Raw genomic sequence first — 20,375 nt, 5'->3', positions numbered from 1 at the left:
CAGATTGTATTCTAAAGAAACGCTCATATTAAAGCTTTCATAATCCTTATTAATTTTCCAGGTACTCAGAACTAATAAAGTTATAATGTATGAAGGCTCTTGATCATTCATGTTATCCGTCCATAACTATCCTGAACAAAGCTTATGAAAGTCAATGTGTATAGTCTGATTATTGTGTTCTTAACTTTTCCTTCCACAGGTCTCCTTCCCCGCTGTTCCCAACCTAAAACCCCTTCCCCCACTTGGCCATTCTTTAACTCTGTGCTATAACAGCTAGTAGAGTTTGGAGCTGCCAAAAGGTGGACATATTGGGAACAGGCACATATCCTGAGGATCCGGACTCCTTGACACCCGTCCAGATATTCAGAACAAGGTAGCCCTTACTTACACCCGAATTGGACCTCAATTTGGCCACCTTCATTAAGAGGTCTTCAAAAGACCCCAAAAAAGGTATTGACATGGAAAATGTGTCAGGACAAAGTTCTCGATTTGACCGGCCCCCTCTGTAAAATCTTAGATCTGGCTGTGGCAGCAAAAGACTCTGGCTCTGGCATCGATCCAGATATCTTAGCAGGATGGGCTCAATGGGCTCAGAAATGCAAATTGCGCGCTCTTCATAGAGAGGAGGAAGTCCATATTGATGCACATAGATCCCAAGTGAACAGAACTAGCCAGGGGCGAACCAGGTCCTCTAGCGGATGGCCTCCTGTTTGGGGACAAGTTTGTTAAGGATCTTGAGAAGTTCGTCCACACCTTTACAGCATTGGACAAAGGCCAAACGTCTCTCAACAAAGTGTTACAACAGCACATTTTTACCAGGGCCGGCAGAAATCATGGGTGTCTGTCCGGCAGCACCATCTCCCACAGCCCTCTCACAAACTACAGTTCATCGGGAAGAGGCTACGCAACCCAGACCAGGGACACCTTCTATACCACAAGGGCACGATCAGGACTTGCCTACTTCAACCGCAGCTCCCGTCCCAGTACAATGCCAACTTTAGCGCCACCTCTCAAAGTAAGGCTGATATCACCATCTGCAGTAGTCTTGGGGGGCAGGACCGGACAGTTCCTACACAATTGGAGTCTGTTAACTTCCGATCACTGGGTTCTGGAGACAACCATAGGGTTTCATCTAGAATTGTTTGGGGAACCACACAAAACAGTTATTCCACAGCCGATTCTTTTTTCCACTCTTGACCACACCTTTATCCAGCAAGAGATAGGCCAACTTGTTAAGCAAAGGTGCGATTGCCCCTTGCCGGACAGATCCATCAGGGTTTTGCAGCAATATATTTGCAGTGAGCAAGAAGGGAGGAGGTTCCAGACTGATGATAAATCTGAAAGATTTTAACAGTTGGATTATTTATCGGCACTTCAAAATGGAGGGGATACATTTACTCAGAGACACCCTCAGGGAAGGGGATTGGATGGTCCACCTGGATCTTAAAGATGCCTATTTATCGATCCCATTTTTTCCTCCACACAGGAAATACCTACAGTTTCATTGAGACAACCAATGGTTTAATTTCAAAATCCTTCCCTTCAGCCTTTCTTCGGTGTCCTGGTGCTTAACCAAGGCCATGTGTCCGGTAGTAGAGAAACTCCGATCCAGAGGCATTCAAATGATTGCTTATCTTGACAACATTCTTCTCATGGCACAGGACGTTCAGGCCCATATTTATACTTTTTGACGCTAAACTGCGCTAACGCAGTTTAGCGTCAAAAAGTTTTGCGCCGTCTAACGCCATTCTGAAGCGCCAAGCGGGCGCCGTATTTATGGAATGGCGTTAGACGGCGCAATCAGACCGGCGCTGCCTGGTTTGCGTGGGAAAAAACCACGTAGACCAGACAGCGCCGGCGTAGGGGGAAAATGGCGCATGGGCGTCTTAAAATGGGGCAAGTCAGGTTACGTCGAAAAAATCGTCTTAACCCGACTTGCGCCATTTTTTAACGACGCCCATCCCCCATCAACATGACTCCTATCATTGTAAAGATAGGAGTCATGCCCCCTTGCCCAATGGCCATGCCCAGGGGACTTCTGTCCCCTGGGCATGGTCATTGGGCATAGTGGCATGTAGGGGGGCACAAATAAGGCCCCCCTATGCCACCAAAAAAAAATATAAAAAATAAAAAATTATACTTACCTGAACTTACCTGAATGTCCCTGGGGTGGGTCCCTCCATCCTTGGGGGTCCTCCTGGGGTGGGCAAGGGTGGCAGGGGGGGTCCCTGGGGGCATGGGAGGGCACCTGTGGGCTCATTTTGAGCCCACAGGCCCCTTAACGCCTGCCCTGAGCAGGCGTTAAAAAGTGGCGCAAATGCGCCGTTTTTAGCCACGCCAACTCCCGGGCGTCTCTTTTGCCCGGGAGTATAAATACCACGTAAAGGCCTGGGAGTCATTTTTTAGACGGGAACGCCTCCCTTGCATATCATTAACGCAAGGAAGGGGTTCACGCTAAAAAATGACGCACATTCCGGGAACTTTGGGGCTATTCGCCTCTAACGCCATAGTATAAATATGGCGTTAGTTGGCGTTAGTTTTGCGTCGAAATTGCGTCAAAAAAAACGACGCAATTTCGGCGCAAACGGAGTATAAATATGGCCCTCAGTCCCTTATGCAGGACCTCGAATGGACCATTCAACTTCTACAGGATTTAGGTTGCCTGATTAATGCCACCAAATCTGAACTGACACCTGCTCGTCAGATGGAGTTCCTGGGAATAGATAGACTCTACAACTTCCCATCTGTCCCTTCCAGTCCAGAAATTACACTTAATCCAGAAGGAGATACGGTCAGTCCTTCACAAGGTCAGGATTTTAGCTAGAATAGTGGGATTACTAGTGTCCTCCATTCAGGCCATATTTCCAGCCCCCTTACACTACAGGGCTCTTCAACGTCTCAAGATCCACCACCTTCAAAATGGCCTAAATTACGCAGAGCTCATAGATCTCACTCCAGAGACATGCAACGAGTTGCAGTGGTGGCTGGCTCACATGGATCCATTTTTGGATCTCGCCCGGATGTTGTCCTAGAATCAGACGCCAGCAGGTAGGGCTGGGGTGCTCGATGCGTCACCATCTCCACTGGCCGTCGATGGTCTCGCGACGAATCGGATCTTCACATAAATTGTTTAGAACTGTTAGGAGGTTCCTCTGTGATAAGAGCACTGACTCCTCGGTCCAGTTGTTGCTTGCTACTTCGAATGGACAACGTATCTGCAGTCCATTATATCGACATACTGGGAGGGACGAAATCTAAGGCTCTCCTCCAGATAGCCAAAACTTTCTGGCAGTACTGCCTGAAGAATCGAATTTCAGTAATGGCAGAATTCCTAGAGAAGCATAACCTGAAGCCTCCAGTCCTGACATAGAATGAATACGTTAGTGACAAGACGTGTGTTCCTGAGCACAAAAAAAGACAAATTTATTGTGTGGACAACACTGCCATCTAGCTACAGAAATAGGTAAATAAATAGGAATATTTGGTCATAAGCAAAGAAAATGTAATAAAAGAGAAAGTAATGTACTATTCTTTATTTGTTTTCGCAGAGTTAAATCAATCACCTATGAGGTGACTTAATATCAAGTACATAACACCTCGACATTGAAAGGTAAATAATAAAAAATGTAAATAACCACAGGAATCTTACAAAGCACCTAATGAAGATAAATGACTAAGGGCCAAAATAAGTATTACGACTCCACTGGGATCTTCCCGCAGAGTAGGTGACTGGTAGACAAACTCACTACAACTACTCAACCAGGTACTTACTTCAAGAAAGGTGTTGCACAGTGACTAGGGGTCAAAATGACTATTGTTACCGCATTGGGTACTTACCGCAGGGCAGGTGTGGACAGTGACTAAAGGCACAATTACTATTCTTACTCCGCCAGCTGCTTCTGTCATGGCAGAAGCTGGACCGTGCCCATGGGACAAAAATACTATTCTCACTCCTCTGGGTACTTACCTCAGGGCAGATCATGGACAGTGACGGGGGGGCAAACTTACTATTCTCACTCCACTGGATACTTAACTCAGGGCAGGTGCTGGACATTTTACCAGGGGGCAAAATTACTATTCTCACTCCGCTGGGTACTTACCTCAGGAGAGGTGGAGGACAGAGACTGAGGGGCAAAATTACTATTCTCACTCTGATGGGTTCTTACAATAGGGCAGGTGGTGGACAGTGACTAGGGGGCAACATTACTATTCTCACTCCGCCAAGTACTTACCTCAGGGCAGGTGCTGGACCTTGACGAGGGGTCAAAATTACTATTCTCTCTCCCCTGGGTACTTACCTCAGGGCAGGTGCTGGACCTTGACGAGGGGTCAAAATTACTATTCTCTCTCCCCTGGGTACTTACCTCAGGGCACATCATGGACAGTGACAGGGGGCAAAATTACTATTCTCGCTTCATTGGGTACTTATCTCAGGCCAGGTGCTGGACATTGACCAGGGGCCAAAATTACTATTCTCACTCCGCTAAGTACTTACCTCAGAGGAGTTGGAGGACAGTGACTGGGGGCAAAATTACTATTCTCACTGCACGGCGTACTTACCCTGGGACAATTGCTGGACAGTGACTTGGGAACAACATTAGTATTCTCACTCCACCGGGTACCTACCTCAGGGCAAGTGATGGACAATGATCAGGGGGCAAAATACTATTCTCACTCCAGTGGGTACTTACCTCAGGGCATGTGCTGGACATTGATCAGGTGGCAAAATTACTATTCTCGCTCTGCTGGGTAGTTACCTCAGAGCTGGTGCTGGACAGTAAGGGGGTGGGGAGAATTACTATTCTAAGTCCACTAGGCACTTACTTCAGGACAGGTGCTGGACAGAGACTTTTAAAAAATAGAATGAAATGAAAAATTAAACACTAAGGGGGTTATTCCAACTTTGGAGGAGGTGTTAATCCGTCCCAAAAGTGACGGAAAAGTGACGGATTTACCACCAGCCGTATTACGAGTCCATTATATCCTATGGAACTCGTAATACGGCTGGTGGTATATCCGTCACTTTACCGTCACTTTTGGGACGGATTAACACTCCTCCAAAGTTGGAATAACCCCCTAAGTACCTTACTCTTTTTTTTCAGTTTCCTAACATAAAAACCTCTACTACAGGACAACAACTATTAAATGCGAAGATCCAACAGCACACCTCCAAAAAAGAAATGTAAGTGTAGCATAAACATCATTGCATAAGTAAAGTTAGTAACCAACTAGAGTAGTATTATTTTCAAGAAAAAAAATACAATTTATGTTTTACAAATCAGAAACGTAAGGATCCTAAAAGGATCAAAGGAAAGATACTATCTGGCGTTCCCAAGGACTTGAAATCAAACACTTTTTCACAACAGAACAAAACCATCATAAGCCTCAGGTAATAAAACAAACTATGTCAATTGCACAACTTAAAACAGACAATAAAATGGAAAGATAAAAAAGAAGTAAATAAATAACAAAGGTTATCGCCAACATAATTGCTAACTGTTATTCCTTCTTTTAGCACACTTTACAAAATAACCAAAATTTGTCTTCTGCATTGCAGGTAAAACAAACAACTGATGAAGTGAAAAAAGAAAAGTAACACACATATATACTTAAGTTATTGTTTTCTTTTGTGTTTCCCCAACAGAGTTTTAAAGAATGGCATCACAACATCAAGACAGCTATTTAACTTCTTGCACAGGCCACAAACTTTTAAAATGTGGTGGGTATATGTACTGTAGAGAGAGACTAACTGACCCCAGGAGGCATTGGAGGTGTGTGCAATACTTCTCTTCACATTGCACAGGCAGAGCTGTTATTCTGGAAGATACCGTTGTTAGGAAAACAGAGCATAACCACTCTGCCTCTGCAATGGAAATAGAAGTACGACAGAATGTACAGCAGATTAAACTTTTAACACACACCTCCAGTGAATCCTGTGGGGCAGTATAAAGGGAAGTAGCACAAAACATTACCGCACATGTTGCTGGAAGGATGGCCTCCACACCGAATCTAAGAAGGGATGGCAAGTAATCCCCAATATGTAACAACCCAATCCTATGAAGATATTAACATTCCCCCAGAACTAAAAATAACTTTCTCCAATGAACCTTTCCTCCTGCATGACAATGAGAACCCTCAAAAAATAATTTTAACATTTAGCACAACCCATAACTTAGTTATCCTGGAGAATAGTGAAATTTGGATGATGGATGGGACATTTAAATCAGCACCCCATCCTTTCAGCCAAATTTACACCATTCATGCAACCAAAAATAACACAACAGTCCTACTAGTCTATGCATTACTGCCCGACAAAGATTCCTCAGCTTATACTAATTTCTTAACAATAATCAAAAGCAAAACTATCAACAGAAGTCCTAGAAAGGTAATAATAGATTTTGAATTATCAATGATTAATACAATAATCAAATGATTTCCTTAAACACAAATACAAGGATGCTTCTTTCACTTTTCTCAGGCATATTGGTGTAAAATTCAAAAGTCATCCTTGGATGAGGAATATTTATCAAGCAGCAAACTACCATTTGAATTAAGAAAGAAAACTGTGTTATGCTTTATACGACCTGACAGTGTAGATGAATTCTACACTTCAGTTACAGAATCTGGCTATTTTACACAAAACTAGGAGAAAATGGCACAGTTACTAAATTACTTTGAAGATACGTAGATTGGCCAACTAAGCATATCGGGTCGCAGGAGGAAGCCAAGGTTTCCAATTGAATGATTAAACTGCTACACAATCTGCTTAGAGGGTGGTACAAAGACTAACAATGTCATTGAGGGATGGCACAACTCCTTCAACAAAGCAATTGGCAAACATCACCCAAACCTAGATCATTTCATGGAAATTTTGAAGAAGGAGCAACGTTTCTAGGAAATGGGACTTGCTAAAATCACTGTCAGGTAGCCTAAACCCACGCACATAAAAAAACAGTAAAGAAATGTCAGAAAGACTATTGGCGAATCTACAAGAATTAAAGATTTCCTAGCTATCGTAACGGAAAGTTTCAATTCTATTAAGGACTCGGAGGTGAGGATTATGCCTTGCTTTCTTCACTTTAATAAATGAGCAGCCAAGTAATTAATACAAACTACAAGTCCCATGAACAGTTGGGAAAAATTAGTACAGTGATAATCAATGAACAGTAAGAATTTTGTCCAATCAACAGAAGGCAGTCCATAACGTAGTCCCTTGTTTGTGTTCAGTCTTCCTCTTTCGAAGCGCGAGCCAGTCAAGAACGATCATGAAGCCTCTTGTTTTGTCGTATCAGATCCTATGAACACTAAAATAGATTAAGGAAAAAACGTTCATTCTGAAACTAGTTAATTGTTGTTTAAATTAAATGAATAAATTTTTTAATTTTTTTTAAATGCAATGTAAGTATGAGAAAAACATGAAATATATAAGAGAGAATTTACTTACTAAATACGGGGTGGGTTCACCTAAACTTTGTAGTATTATAAAGGTGATCAGGGTGGGATAATCCTCGCCTCCGAGTCCTTAATAGAATTGAAACTTTCCGTTACGATAGCTAGGAAATTTTTCATTCTATGTCAGGACCGGAGGCGAGGATTATGCTAGTTTAAAGCTCATTGACAACCAGCTGTGCCATGTTCAGATCTGGTTTGAAGTAAAACCTTTGGAAGGTAGAATCTGACGACCAGTCTGCTGCATTAATAATGTCTTCCAGATGAGCACCTAAATGGAATACTTTAGAGGCCATAGCCCCGCGAGCAGAATGTGCACCAAAAAGGGAAAGATCAATGCCCGCTTCATGCATGACCCAACGAACCCAGCGAGCAATAGTAGGAGAAGAAACAGCTCTATGAGGTTTATGTAATGAGATAAGGAGCTGATCTTCACCAGGAGGACGGAGTTCGGAGGACATGTCCTCGTATGCTTTAAGGCATTGAACCACACATAGTTTTGGAGCGTCAGGAAAAGCCGGATAGGATATAACTCTGGTATTAGTTTTTGTGCGTCTACCTACTGTAAACGAGACCCCTGAAGGAGAAAAGGATCTATGGGAAATGTCGAGAGCACGAACATCAGAGACCCTTCTACAAGAAACGAGACAAAGTAACATGGCTAGTTTAGCCGACAGCTCCTTCCTGGAAAGATAGTGATTATGTTGCCAAGATAGGAAGAGGTTCAGAACTTGATTAGTGTCCCAAAGGAAAGAATACCGGGGCTCCGGAGGCAAAGAAAGTCTTATACCCCGAAGAAGACGACACACCAGTTTATGTTCGCCGACAGGGAAACCATCAACTACTACGTGTCCAGCTGAAATCGCGGATCGATAAGTATTAACAGAACGATAAGCTAAACCTTTGGAAGCAAGGTCAGCAAGGAAGTTCAGGATATGAACTATATTTGTCTCCATGGGATTGAAACCCCTTCGCAAACACCAACGGGACCATCTTCCCACGCAGATCTGTAGCGTTTACAAGTGCTGGGGGCCCATGCCTTGGATAATAATTCCTCAGCCTGTTGCGAAAGTCCCGACACCGACCAGCGTCCCCGGAAATCCGCCACGCCATCAAGGTTAGAGAACCTTCGAGGACCATCTGATGAGTGGTACCATTCGGACTGAGAAGAAGTGAGGGAAACAGGGGGAGTCGGATTGGAAAATCCCAAGAAAGTTCCAGAAGAACCGGAAACCACACTTGAGACCTCCAGATTGGAGTTATGATCGCAATGGATGTCGATTGACGACGCACCTGTGCGGATGTTCGAGTAATCATCGCAAAGGGAGGGAAAGCATAAGCTTTCTCCTGACTCCAATCTTGTAGAAATGCATCCGTAGCTGTTGCCAAAGGATCTGGCCTCCAGCTGAAGAATCTGGGAAGCTGGTGATCCAACCTTGATGCAAAGAGATCGATCGAGAACGGTCCCCAAAGATGGGACAGAGAGGAAAAAACTTCCGGATGAAGTTTCTATAGACCGGAATCCTTGAGATGTCGAGAATGAAAGTCCGCAATCTGATTCTGGCTTCCCGGGAGATACTGTGCTGTCACAGAAACCTGATGGTCCAGGCAAAACTGCCAAAAACTGGACGCCAGATTGGAAAGTGTTTCGGAACGAGAGCCACCTAGATGATTGATATATCGGACCGCCGAAATATTGTCCATCTTCAAGAGGACGTTCGACTTGATAGAATCCTTGGTCCAGCATTTGACTGCAAATGAACCGGCTAGTAATTCGAGACAGTTTATATGTAAGTTCTGTTCTTGTAGTGACCACGTCCCTCCGGTAGAAAAATTGCCACATCGAGCACCCCAACCTACTCTGCTGGCGTCCGACTCTATAACCAAATCTGGAGCCGAGCCGAAAATAGCTCTGCCGTTCCAGGCTTCCATATGTGAAAGCCACCAACTAATTTCTTCTACCGCTTCTTGTGAAAGAATCACTTTTTGAGAATACGAGAGGCGTTTGCGCAGGTGAGCTGCCTTGAGCCGTTGAAGAGCGCGGTAATGCAGTGGACCCGGGAAAATTGCCTGAATAGAGGAGGAGAGAAGTCCTATGAGGCGGGCAATCTGACGTAGAGAGAGTTTGTGTTTGACCAAGGTACGACGAAGTTCGTGACGTATTTTCGTCATCTTGCGGGAGGGAAGGCTTAGAGTCGCAGATACCGAATCGATAGTGAAACCTAGAAAAACCAGTTTTTGAGAAGGGGTTAAAAGAGACTTGGTCTCGTTTATGATGAACCCTAGGTTTTGCAGCATGTTGACGGTTGTCTGTAGATGCGTTGAAAGTTGTTTGGGACACTGGGCCAGAAGTAAAATATCGTCGAGGTAAACAATTAACCGAATTCCCTGAGCTCTGAGGTGTTCCACCACCGGTTTGAGGACCTTGGTGAAGCACCACGGGGCTGAGGAAAGACCAAATGGAAGGGTAGTGAATTCGAAAGTTTGATCTCCCCAGAAAAACTGAAGAAAACGTCTGTGGGGTGGATAGACAGGAATAGTAAGGTAGGCGTCTTTTAAATCGAGACGAGCCATCCAATCTAGGGGGCGTAAAACATCTCGAAGAAGGTGGATTCCTTCCATTTTGAAGTGGCGATACACCAGCCACTCGTTGAACTCTTTTAGATTGATGACTGGTCGGTGACCGCCATCCATTTTGTCCACTAAAAAGATGTTGCTTATGAAACCCCTCGGATGTAGGGTTGTTGGGCAAATGGCTTGTTTTCGTAGTAAATCTGAAATTTCGGTGTCTACTAAAAGGGAGTCTTGCGAAGAGAACACTAGGGGTTTTGGAAGTGAAACCTGTGTGGGAGTTCCTACAAATTCTATCTGGAAACCTTGAATTGTTTGTAGGACCCATGCATCTTGTGTAATTTCATTCCATTCGTGGATAAAACTCGCCAAACGACCCCCTACTTTTAGAAGGGAAGAAGGGAGAACACTTACCGTAAGAGGTTGTTGCTGAAGATCCTCTGCCACCACGATGTCTGAAACGTCTGGCCCTTGTCGGATAGAAGTTGGCAAATCGGTTGTGATCTTGGAACTGAGTCTGCCTGGAGCCTTGCCCCCTGAAGGAGTTGGTTGATTGTGAGCGGCCGGACGAACGGCCCCTTCCTCGACCGGCCCCATGGAAAATCAGAGTGGGAAAAACCTTTTTCATTGAAGAGTGTGCCTTGTCCAGGGACGTGAAAGTATTAACAAACTTCCCTACCTCCTTTATGAAAGGCTCACCAAACAAACCTCCTTGCGCTATCGGACCTGCTTCAGAATCAGCCAGATCCCCCAGTTTGGGGTCCACTTTAATTAATAAAGAACGTCTGCGTTCGGTGGAAAGAGCGCAGTTAGCATTTCCCAAAAAAATGATAGCGCGTTGTGCCCAACCTGAGAGAATCTCAGGAGAAATTATAGCATCAGAAGACTTAGCATCTTCTGCCATGTCCAAAATCTTTGTCAAGGGTCCCAAGACATCCAGAAGTTTGTCTTGACATGCTCTCCAGGACCTATCAATTCCTTTTTTAGGGTTTTTTATAAATTTCTGCAGAAAGGTAGACATCTTGGGGTCTAAATCTGGAGTGATGGCTACCTTGTCCACCAAAGATGGTCGTGGACACTCTGCTCGAAGGCAATTACAAGAATCTTTCTCCAGCGGCTTCCTTATACGTGACGCAACATAAGCTGCCACCTTGTCAGATGGCGCCCATTCAGACGATCTAGGATGGATAATATCATCGGGATCCAACATGTCTGAGATTTGAGGAGCAGATTGCGATCCAGAAGGAAGCCAAGATCTGGATGGACTGGCATCCGCTTCTTGATCCCCTGACGAATCACTGTGAGGGAGAGTTGGTGACCGAGGCCTTGAGGAGATTAGAGGAAAAGAAGAATCCGAAAGAGTACTCAGAGAACTCCTAACTCTATCGAAGAGGTCCACATCAAACCCCGATTCACGAGGACGCTTAGCTGGAGGCGCGTCTGTAAAGGTATCATTAGATGCAGGCGGGGCGGAAGGAATAACAGGAGGGGATGAGAATTTTGCGCATTCGCGCGCTATCTGTTGTTATAGTCTGTCCTCAAGGGGACCAATTGCTTCCGAGACGGCCCTATAAATGGACGCGTCCACAGCATCAAAGAATTCCTCCTCCTCATTAGGATCCATATCCATTTTAGAAAAATATGGGAACAATAAAGAATAATAATATTAAACAGTAAAATAGTTTCAGAAGTTCCTTCTTTCTTCTTTCTTTTTTTTAAATTAGTGTATATATATATATATATAAATATATATATATATATATATATCTATATCTGTATACAACTGGGCGTCAGTTGATAAAGAAAGAGTGTCGGAGCACTCAAGTTCGAGAGGCTAAAGCCAGAGACAACTACACCCCAGTGCACAAAAATGATCAAAGGGGGTTGATAGCAACCTTCGTTGCTTGCCTGGGAGAATGTCCCAAAAAGGCAGTTTAATAATAACCCAAAGGATTAAGTATGAAGAAAAAAAATATATATAGTGGAAATACTGACCCCTGTGCAAGGAGCGTCAAAGCCTTTCTTTTTTTTTTTTTTTTTTAAATAGTTACAGACCCAGCAGGGCGTCGCTCTCCAGGCAGAGAAGAAATGTACTTGATTTGGCTCAAAATGAACGAGCGCGTCGAGGAGAAACACCTTCGCTGCGCTCTGAGGAGAAAAATACGCGCGTCTAGCTCAGCGCGTCTCTCTGTTCGTTGCCACGGTTACCTTCCCGACAAGCGCCCTCTGACGGTTGCCGGGAAGGTATGTGCACCACAAGAAAAGACGCTCGCGAAGGGGCAAAAAACGCTCCCGCGAGCCAGTAGAAGTCAAATAAAACCATGAAATACTAATACAATGAAAATTAGCATAAACAGACAAATAAGTGTGAGAAAGTATAGAGAGCTGGAAAAAAACGACTTATCTCGGCTGCGAGCAGCGAAGAAAGAGGAAGACTGAACACAAACAAGGGACTACGTTATGGACTGCCTTCTGTTGATTGGACAAAATTCTTACTGTTCATTGGCTATCACTGTACTCATTTTTCCCAACTGTTCATGGGACTTTTAGTTTGTATTAATTACTTGGCTGCTCATTTATTAAAGTGAAGAAAGCAAGGCATAATCCTCGCCTCCGGTCCTGACATAGAATTTTCTTTAATGGTGGCTTCTGACTACCTTGACAGTATAACATATTTACTACATTTCTAACCTTTGCTAACCACTTTCTACATTATATGCCAGTTTTAAATCATACAAGATTTAAATTGGAATGTTTCAAATTATTTTATTACTAAAATATAGAACAATTAGAGTTTCTACCAGTATCCGAGTTCATGTCTTCAATCCATGGTGACGTTAACAATCCTCCCCTCACTGTGAATTTCCAGTAGGAAAGGCAAGTACATAAGCCTCAATTCACTGAAAAAATAACAGTAGTCGTCCTAATCCACAAAATAAGTCATATTCCCAAACAAGAAGAAAAAGGGCAACTATATTAGCCTAAATTAACAGATATTTTTCCTGTACCCCTCTTTTTGTACAGTTCCAAAAAGTTTTAAAAATTTAATCAATTATTTTACCCTTAATCCAGAAAACAACATTGTCCTTACTAAAAACCCACTACATAATCATACATCTCAAAAAGGTTGAAAAAATGAAAAACCTACTCCAAAGTTGTAAAAACAAAAAACCCGTAGAAAAGTAAAAAAAATAAATAAATACATAACATACAGTAAGCCATAGTTTAGTAAAAACATCCATTATGACCGGAAACTGTACATTGTTAAAAAAAAAGCTTAAAACAGTGATAGATCTTTTTATTTTAGTAACCACTACTTTAAACTATTTTTTACAACAGCTTCCATGTGGTCTTGTGAACGCAACCTGAACAGGAATGAAAACACAGTTAAAACAAAACATACGTTAAGATTCCTATTACCTTCCAGTTAGCTACCTCTCTTTTCTCTCTATACAGTATCGATAGTGTTGTAAATAGTTAAAATAATAAGTTTGTTATTACTTACCTGGGTGGAATCCTTCCTTGCTTCCGATCTTCACCGCAACACTCAACCGACTGTTGAAAGAGACGCAAAACCCCCTTGAAGGAAGAAACCTGTGGAAGTAGAAAAGGGACAATTTTCATCATAGCAAACAATAGAAAACTGTGAAAAATAGCATTAAAAACGTTTTAAAATGTTTCAAATTTTTTTTTTTTAAAGTGCATATTATTAAAAAATATTGTAATATTAAATAGATTTTTGGATAATTTTTAAAGATTTTTGTATTACAATAAACAATTTATAAAAAGAAAAATAGTGTATTCATTATTCCTAATCATAATGTCAATAAAGTAAATCATCAGTTTGCTTCTATTACATTTAAAAAAAAAAAAATTGCATAAGTATATTTATTTTTATATGTATATATTTTTTTAATATTACATGTATTAAACATATATTAACAATTAATACTCAGGTAATAAAAGTATTTTTTTAGTATTATTATAATTCCCAAGCTATAGCACATATGCAGATTACATTTCTCAAAAAATATTTTTTAAAAATATTTTTAAAAGTTAAATAAAATCAATTATATATTATTAAAAAATAATGCTCAAGTATTAAAATTAATACTGCAGTATTAATGCACTCCCCCACCCATAACCCCGATACCCCTTGCATCCTGTCCATAATGGTAAATGTTTTCAATAAAAAAAAAAAAAAAACATTATATTCTATGAAAAATTATTTACATGTATTCCTCAAGAAATTAATACTCAATCAAAATGTATACCTGACTTTTAATACAGTTCCTCGCCCATGACCCCCTAATCCCTTGCATCCCATGCCTAAAGGCGGGTTCTGCAAAGTTTTAAAGACAATTTTATTGTTTTCATAACAATAACTTTCACTTAATTTAAATCTTCAAAAAATAATCCCCAAGTATAATAACCAATACATATGTATTTATACACTTCCCTGCACATAACACCTGTATACCTATCCTCCAATACCTAGCAGAGAGTATTACATATTTTAAAAAGTTTTTACATTTGTTGTTAGAAGTTTTTTTTAGAAATTAATCCTCAAGTATGAAAATTAATACTTGAGTATTAATACACTTCCCCACCCATAGCCCCTACATCCTTTGCATCCCGTCCCTATTGGAAAGTGTTAAAAAAAAACACTTCTTACAAAAGTAATTACATTTATACCTTTAAAGATTATTACTCACATATTAAAATGTATACCTGACTATTAAAAAAATTCCCTAGCCATAACCCCTATATCCCTTGCATCCTTGCATCCTGTCCCTAAGGATGAGTTTAAAAAAGTTTTAAAGACAAATTTATAGTTTTTACAAAAATAAAAATCATTTAATTTAAATCTTCAAAACAATTACTCCTTAAGTATTAAAATTAATACCTTACTTTCAAAACACTTGCCTTACCCATAACTCCTATATACCTATCATCCCATCCCTAGTGGAGAGTGTTACATACCTTTAAAAACATTCTAAATTTTTTTAATGCGAAAAATGTAATATATTAAATACTTCTAAAAATTAACCCTCAAGTACTAAAATTAATACTTGACTATTAGTATACTTTCCCTCGCATACCCCCTATATAACTATCATCCCGTCCCTCATGGAAAGTGTTACAAATTTTTAATTTCTTTTTTTTTTAAATAATTGTTTAAAAAAATAATTTACTGGATACCTTTAAAAATAGATACTGCAGTGTTAAATACATATAGTATTAATACACTAGCCCACTAAATCGAAAACAATTCACACTATATAATTAAAAATAATACCATAAAAATTCATATTCCTCCAAACAAACCCCTAAACTACTATTTTAAATGAAAAAAAAATAATTAAGAAAAAAATATATATATCTTTATGCGTATAACTATATATGTGTGTGTGTATATATATATAAAAACATACCTAAAATGCGTGGTTCAGACATCATTGATATTAGGGCATCTGTTGTAAAGCCAACCGTGTTAAAGCCTTATGCATTATTTAGACTGCGTGGTTTAGATATTGCGTTGTTTAGACTACGTGGTTCAGGCTGTTTTTCATTGTAGAATATAGTTATGTCAATGTAGAATGTTTGGAATCTCCGGATTGCTGTCATTGCGAAATGTTTAGAACCTCTGGATTGCTAGGAGCTGGACAGTTGGAATAAGGAGCTGTGGCTTTGCAGTCACTGTTTGTTATTTTAAAGACAAGAATAAAGTTACAAAGACAGGCCGTGTCTGTGTTGTGACCAGAACATAAAATAATCTCATAGACCATGAAAGTAATGTCAACCATCACAGTGTGCTTCAACTGTACTGATTCCAGAACCTCGTTGCTGAAACTCAAGGACTTTCTCTACTGTAACATTTGGGAAGCATCTACATGTGACACCCCTACCTCCACCACACTTTCATACCTCTCTAGCTAGTATGGTTGACCAGCCAAATTGCTATCTCTAGGGTTTGCCCATTAGCAAGACCTGTTGGCTTTGCCAATGCTTGTTTTTTGGAGCTGAAAAGCTGGTCATGCCATTGCGGACTTTAAAAATTACACACTGAAATAGACATAAGTCTTCATTGACATTGTTGACTATTACAAAGATTTTTGACCTGGTGAATCAAAGAAAGACTTGCACTTCACAGTTAATAAATCAGATTATATACTGCCATGTCATTACGAGCTGCCAGATGTGAGACTTTGAGAGCTGGAGTGCGTCTAGCAGGGCCTCAGGAGTCTGGCTGCTATCTACTTCCTGTGACAGACTGGCTTCTTGTCTCAGTCCATCTTGTAACTCAGCAGACAAAGGTGCCACTCCGGACCAAATGCGTCAACTAAAAATGTATGCCAGATTTAGAAAAAGATGTACCTGCTCACACCATGAGGTAAAGCCCTTGGAGCATGAGCTTTTCTATAAACCCTTCTTTTCCACAAGTGAACCTGGTGAAAGAGTTCTCACGCAACAAACCAAAAACGTTGCATTTTTTAACTGCCCGTGGATTTATCGTACTAGAATTGAGGCGGAGCACATGAAAAAAATTACATTAATGCAGGAGCTGTGCTAAGGAATTGCAGGCCCAGCTGTGGGGTCGACAGTCTTTGTCATGGTGTTTGTAAAGGTATGTGTCTGTCTTCATTTGAAAGAAAAATGACTAATGTGATCACAGGCGTGTCCATTTATTAAAGGCGTGTACAGAGGTATAAGGCACCCTGCAATCCTATCCATTTAAGGCCATCTTGTGTATTCTTTTTTTCCGTAATGTCATGTCCTTGTATCTGGCGCTAGTAGGAACAGTGGTTGTAGCCTATTGTATCTCAGCAGACATTAGTTGTAGAGTGTGATTCCTGGCCTGCCTGGTCTTATCTACCTTACTGAAACGGTTCATAATGTGGGGATAGCCCAAAAAGCATGAGGAGTGAGGTTGGTTTGTCCTCCGTAGACATTTGCAATTTATTGACTCATTAATGGGATCGCAAGCAGCCAATTTCTGCTCTTCATTTTCCAAGGTTTTATGTTGTGTCCCTCAGGGCTTGGTTACATCACCATTATTTGTAAATGTTCATCCCTTGTCTTTTATACAAACTATGGTCCAGATTTAAGAGGGCCTAAAACCTTCTTGAGCCACATTAGTGTTATTTTTTATGACACTAATGTGGCCCAATGAGGCCAAATTCGCTGTGCCATATTTACAAAGTGGAGCAACGCATGCATTGCACCACTTTGTAACCCCTTGCGTTACATTATGCCAGTGCCAGGCATAATGTATGCACGGGGGACGTTCCCCCATTAAAGGAACTGCAAAAATGGCGCAGTGGAATCTGAAAGATTCTACTGTGCCATATTTAGCAGCTATTTTAAACGCCTGCACAGAGTAGGCATTAAAAGGGGTCATACCATTGTTTTCAATGGGCCCCTATGTACTTTGCAGGATTAGCAACAACATTTTGGTGTTAGTCATGCACAGGACATCATTGGTGTCAAAAATGTTAATGCTATTGCCCCTACCCTGCACCATGGTGCACTGTATATGAAATATGGTGCACACATGCTGGCGGTAGAGTGGCGCTAAGGGACGCAAGAAAAGTGGTGCTGCATTAAATTCGGCCCTATATGTTTATTCATTCAGCATATGTTTCTTCGGTGACCCCACCAACACCCAGGTTGTGGCAAAGGAAATCTGGCTGGCAGCAAAGAGAGTGGAAGTAACGGTGCTTGGCAATGTAACCACCTAGCTGGCCGTGTGTTATCTAGCATTCACAACTAGGACCTTCCCATTCCAAGACCAGTGGGTAAAATGTACTTGAGTCCAGAAGAGTAGCAATCTAGCAGATACACAGGGACACATTTCGTATTGTTTGGTTCGAATTTCAATTGGTTCAACAAAATGGTTCAAATTCCAAAAAGTGTTCAAAGAATTGGTTGCAAAAATAGAGAAAAAAGAGAGGAAAAAAAAAAAAAAATGAAGATTGAAAATAATTGGTACAAAAGAAAGAATGAGGACTGACTTGGGGAAGGAGCAGAGGCTCTGTAAAAAAGGGTACTCTTACTAAAGAGCAACTTTAAAAAATAAATTAAAGGAGAAAAACAAATAAAAGGCGAGAAAGACAGGTGCAGGATTAGGTAGCACTGAGAAAAGGGGGTGTAAAGCGGAGGGGGAGTGCTCTCGCTATTTTAAACAGAGAAAACGTAAGGAAGGTAATTTTCAGCCAAATGTAGAATACAACAAAATGATGAGGAAAAATTCACGTACTTTGCAAATGCAGGTTTTCAAATCAGTTGTATTCGCACCATTTGATTTGGGAAAGTAATTTGAAAAACATGCTTACAGAACCAAACGACTAGAATTATTCACATAGTTGTCTATGGACGCAACTACTGATAGCTGAAATTCCTGTGCTGGCTTCTCTCGTTTAACACATGCAGGAGCCAATGTCAAGGCTGTTTTGAACTTGGTTCTGTTTTGTGTCAACTATGCAAATCAGTCCTATTTATGGTCCGGCTTGACAGCGCAGCTGTCACCGGACAATTATGTGGAAATCACCAGGAGAGGGGCTTTGGGTCCCCACACGTTGGGAGCCGAAGAGCATTTTTTAATTGGACAAAAGTTGTGTGCTTGCCCTCCACACATCCGTTATCATTTTGTTTATCCAGCTGCTTGAGCTTGAACTTTCAGTGGCACATACATGACCTTGTAATGCTCTTAAAGTGTCTTAAATAACTAGATCATTTATAGTGTTTTTCTCTGAGAGTATCACAGATGGAAGGAGGGCAGTCATTGACTTGCATTGATTTTTAGGTCCAGCTTCAGAGTGCAACTGGAAGTCGCTCTTATGTGATCAACAAACAGAGCTTTCAGAATCCACTGAGCGGGAGGATTAGGCTTCACTCACATGTTAGCCTTCTCTGAGTACAGGATTTGATTGGGGAGCATTTGTATACCTTCACTAAAAAGACTGCATGATTGCACTTTTTGGCTTGTGACGCATTTTATACCTGACACAGCAGAACTGAGTTGGTTATGGTGGCAAGCCAGTGATCATGGCTATAGGTCTGATCTGTTAATTGTGAAATGTTGAGATGAAAGCACTAGACCTGACGTATTTACTGTTAAAAGCATATGTTGAATTAGACAGGCATTTACGTGTGAATTGTTATTACTCTATTTTAAAGCCTACAGATATGTCTTTAGTTGCATGGATTCTCACAGATTACTGTAGCAGGAAAGGTTTTTTCACGTTTGACAAGCACTGGGGACTTTCACTGTTATGATTCTTTTTAGACCCCCATATGGTTTATTCACCTCGCACACAACAGTACACTGCACACCTCCACAAAGCCAAATCAGACTCTAGTCTGCAATGGAAACGTGGAACTTTATACCACAGACAACCGAAAAGAGCTGTGCTGCCACACTAAAGAGAGGGGTGTCTTGAGAGGGGTTGTATATTGTTTTGTAAGCTCTATTTTTCTACATATTTGTAATTTTATAACGGCTTGCATGATGGGTGCCAGTTTATGAGCACTTGAATAGGCTGGTGTTGGGTAAAATGTAAAACGAAGCAAAGAGTAAAGGCTTCATCAGTTCATTGGGAAAAGCATGACAGATTTCATAGGTTTGATCTGTTTATTATGAAACATTATGACAAAGCCAGTAAGCCTGACCTAATTTTTGTGAAAAACATGTGTTAAAGACAATAAGGCCCAGATTTACAAGAATCCTGGCGCCTCATTACTGATTTCTGGCATTCCCCCACCGCCACCTAACAACACCATGAGTGCTCTGTATTTACAATACGGCGCACCATGGCGCACATTAGGAAAATCGCGTCAAAATCTTATATGCTATTGTGGCGTTTTGCTGCACTAGCGTAAAAAAAGTTTGACGCTAGTACAGCTGAGTGCAAGGAGGCCCGTTGACTTCAATAGGTGCGTCCTTTTAATGCCTGCTTTGAGCAGGCTTTAAAAATAATGCGAGCCTCCTAATGCCGGAACGCCCCCTTGCATGCATTATGCCTGGTGCAGGCATAATGTGGCGCAAGGGGTAGCAAAGTGGCCCAATGCATGCATTGCTCCACTTTGTAAATGTGGCGTGGTGATTTTTGCCTTGTTTGGCCACATTAGAATAAAAACAAATATGCTAATGTGGCACAAGATGGAGCTAGGGCCTTGTAAATCTGGCCCTAAGTGTTTAAGAATGGATTGTTACTACAGTGTGCTAAAGCCTGTAGTGAGGTACTTTGCTACATGGAATTTCACAGGTTACTGTAGTAGCCAAGGGCTTTGGTGTTGGTGATCTAGCTAAACTGAACTGTGGGGACAGAAGATATGCACTGCAATAATCCTTA

Source organism: Pleurodeles waltl, chromosome 4_1, assembly GCF_031143425.1.
Source record: "Pleurodeles waltl isolate 20211129_DDA chromosome 4_1, aPleWal1.hap1.20221129, whole genome shotgun sequence".
Classification (NCBI taxonomy): domain Eukaryota; kingdom Metazoa; phylum Chordata; class Amphibia; order Caudata; family Salamandridae; genus Pleurodeles; species Pleurodeles waltl.
Note: the sequence above shows the minus strand (reverse complement) of the source record.